Here is a 3,971-nt window from a genome sequence, read left to right as displayed (position 1 = left end):
CTATTTTCTAATAATCTCTTTTTTATTCGACATACTTTGTCTTAATCAGGATATTAATAAGGAACTAGCAGTTTATGAAGCTTTTGGAATAATCCACCAATTTTTTAAAATTAAACACTATCTAAAGATTTGCATCGAAGCGTTTTTTTTTGATAGTGATTTTAATCACTGTCAGATATCATTATACTTGATCCAACTATGCCACGTCACCACTGTGCCGCGACCCCCCTGTGCTGGGTTTTTTTTACTTAAAACTGCTAAAACTTTTTTAAAAATGTCCAAATTAATATAATTTTTATTTAGTAATGAGATTATTTTGTATATTTTTTTTAAAATCTCATCCTTTACTTGGACACAGTGGGGGATTCAGAATGACAACTATTTCACAAAAAATAAACTTTTTCAATATAATTTTTGAAAGTATTGCGGATATACTAACACTCCTATATATATCTTAAATTAAAGCTTATGTAATATAATTTATTATGGAAAAAAAAAATTCGAACTTTAATTTTTCGTGGTGAAAATGGCTACCGTATGCTATTTTTGTGTTAAAATTTTCGATTTCATATTTTATTTTAAAATACAAAGTTTTCGAGTAAGAAAAAAAATTTCAACTGATTTGATTTTTATTTCATTTATATTTAATAACTTTAATGAATATCAAGGACCCTTCACTGTAGTCTTTCCTCGTTTAATGAAATTTATTACTTATTTTAAAGTTCNCCTTCACTGTAGTCTTTCCTCGTTTAATGAAATTTATTACTCATTTTAAAGTTTTTTTACTATGTGATTTTTTTTATGGTTCTTATTTATCTTCTCAGCTCTTACTTGACCAACTTTTTTTAATAAATCATTCATTTTTAATGTTTTTTAAATATTTATTGCCGAATTAGGTTTATTATGATAATAGGTTTCAACTAGAAAATTAAATAATTTTACCTTGTAATATATTACTTTTTAAATTTTATTTGTGTGTGTTACTAACAGTCTATAATATTCCAAAATTTTTGGCAATATGTTGCTATATAAATCATAAATCTAAAGAGAAATGATTTTTAGTTTAACCTGAATTTAACAAATAATATTTACAATTATAATAAAATTTTATAATATACTCAATTAAGTAGATTTTTTTAGTTAAAGTAAATCATTAAAATTAATTCAGTTTTGAATATTTCAATTGTAGAATATATTTAAACATCAAAAATTACTTATAAATGATTACTATGATTTCTATTTCAGTTATCTATTACGATAAAAATGCAAAAAAATATTCAGCTTTTCTGATAAATTTACAAAAAATAGTAATTATACAATTTCCTGACTGCATATTAAACTGTAAACTTGAAGTTGATTTAAAAGTTATGGTAACATATTAAACTTTATTTTATTATAAATTTCAAAAAATCAACTTTAAATATAGGTTAAAAATGATATTTTGTACTGTTTATTTTTAAAATATTAAAAATCAAAATCTGTAATAATTTAAAAACAATTATTTTGTGTTTTTAATTATTTTTTATCGAAATAAATCATTTCAAAAGAAATATTAATAATTTCTATGTAATTCTTGGTGTTTAAATTGATGATACAATTGAAACATTAAGAACTATTTTCCTTATAGTTATATCCTATAGTTTTAAATATAACAAAATTATTTGTGATAGAAAAAATATAATTGCTTATTAGAAATTAGCACGAAAAATTGAATAATAAATATATATTTTTGACTCTAATGAAAATTTTTTGCATATCATTTATTCATAATTAACAATAAATTATTATCTATAAAGTTCTATGTTAAGCCCTTCAATTTTTATAGACGTTTCCCATAAAATTAATAAATACTTTATAATTTTTTATAAATTCTCCTAAAAAATTACAATACTAAATTATTAAATATAAATTTTATAATACGTTAAATTGCTTTAATAGATATTTATTTATAAATTATACTTATAAATAAACTACTAATTAGGAATAATGACAGAAATAGGAGTTAATTTTGCTTTTGAAATAATCTACCGATTTCTTAAAATTAAATTTTATGTATATACTTACAACGAAGAGTTGCTTTGGATAGCGATTTTAATTACTGTCAGATATTATCTATACTTGTTCCAACTATGCCGCACCACACTGTGCTGCGACCCCACGGTGCTGGGTTGGTTTTTTTTATATTGTTTTAACTAATAATATTTCCGATTAATTTCTATAATCGATATCGATATTTTTAAAACTGATTTTGAAATTTTCAAAATGGAATTATTAGAATATGTCTATCTATATTCAAAATATAATCAGCAAGACTGTGGCGGCCCAGCATTTCTTAGCGTTAAGCCATAGCTGATGCTATGGCTCATCCTCGTTAATTTACATTAAATGTTATTTCAATATACTTCTTACTATCCTTTACGCCAATAGTGATAGAAACATTAGTGTGGGCGTTATTCATAAATTGTAAGGTTCTGCTCAGAGATATGAGTTAAAAAATGGTTATTTTGAAAACCCTAAAAGGAAAAAATTCCTTAGATGATTTTTGCTTAATTCATATATACTTTCTTTTTTCAACTAAATCCTTCCATCGTAATTTTAATTATTTCATTTGATAAATTCAGAAATAATTGTAAATAGGTGCGGAATGAGGCGTATTCTATCGCATATTTGTTCATTATTCAATGGTAAATAATAAAAAATGTATTTATTCTGTTTATTTAAACAATAATGGCATATATATATATAATATGGTATTATGCACCAATTTCAGTTTTTTTCTTAATTTTGAAGTTTTTTTGTATATTACATTACTTTATATTCCTATTTAATATAATATAATTTTAACTGAATTAAATAATCAAAAAAAAATTGTTGAGGCACATTTACAAACAATTTTTATTTTTTAAACATGTTTTATAAAATAAATTTTCTTTTTTTAGTTGTCGCGTGTGAAAATATTTTTGCCGCGACGATTTTTATTAATCCAGTAAACCTTTTATTTATACCTTTATATTTTTTAATAATGATTAATTTTAATATTTTATTAAATTTTACCTACCTATTTATATATTAATTTATAATTCTTTTTAAAGCTTATATGTACAAAGATAACATGTTATTATAACATGATGTTAAAAGAACTGGAAATATATTTCTATATTGATTAAAAATTACATTTTATTATTATAAACTTATAGCTTTTATTGTATTTTTATCTGTTAATGGCAACTTTTTATGATAGTCTTAATATATATATATTTTCTATTTAGGATGAAGTAATAATTAAAAATGATTCAATTTCTCGATTGGGATATGTAAGTTCTAACTTTTATTAAATTCAATTTCGTTTAATTACCTAAATTAAGCTTCTTTTAAATTAAACTTAAGATTAATAATATTATAATACTCAGTGGTTGTATTGCAGAGTAATGATGCTCAGTTAAAAATGGCTCAACACAGTACACGAAAAGTAGTAAATCTTTTTTTTACACTACCAATAATTTTTGTTTCAAATTTATAATGATTAATGATACTATGACTATACAAATATCACAACGTATAATTTCCATTACAGGTTTCTGTAAAATGTGGTATTTTAAAATTGGTATGAAATTAATTTAAGAATATAACTTGAATTTAAATTTATAATAAAATATTGTACAGGGCATAAAAACAGATATGGAGTGGAGTACAGTCTTAAACAGTTCCCCAATACTTTGAATATTTTTATTTCATAAAGTATATACCACCACATTTTATCTGTTGTAAATTTTACCAAATATTGAATGCGATTAGGTTGGGGGCGGTGTCGTATAGACTTTTAAATGTCATCTAGTTTTTAGTCGGAAATCGAACGTCGTTTATGACGCTGGCGCACCCAAAGCAAAACGTCGTATCGAAAAGTGTAAAATCAAAATAAAATATCGTCTGAAATACAGTCCACATTAAAGATCAATAGATTGCGTTAATAT

General features: G+C 22.9%; 1 long non-coding RNA gene across 2 annotated transcripts; it reads left to right on the top strand.

Annotated features, from left to right (window-relative positions):
* Nucleotides 1–2,792: 2,792 nt before the first annotated feature.
* LOC126900525 (uncharacterized) lies at nt 2,793–3,873 on the top strand. 2 transcript variants are annotated; one of them, XR_007702870.1, is made up of 4 exons: nt 2,793–2,986; nt 3,270–3,314; nt 3,425–3,469; nt 3,575–3,873. It is a non-coding gene; the product is annotated as an uncharacterized LOC126900525 (long non-coding RNA). The 2 variants fall into 2 exon arrangements; XR_007702869.1 differs by having other exon boundaries at nt 3,425–3,472.
* Nucleotides 3,874–3,971: the final 98 nt, after the last annotated feature.

This window comes from Daktulosphaira vitifoliae, unplaced genomic scaffold (assembly GCF_025091365.1).
Source record: "Daktulosphaira vitifoliae isolate Bord-2020 unplaced genomic scaffold, ASM2509136v1 Scaffold_3, whole genome shotgun sequence".
Classification (NCBI taxonomy): domain Eukaryota; kingdom Metazoa; phylum Arthropoda; class Insecta; order Hemiptera; family Phylloxeridae; genus Daktulosphaira; species Daktulosphaira vitifoliae.
This window is presented reverse-complemented; position numbering and strand designations above follow the sequence as displayed.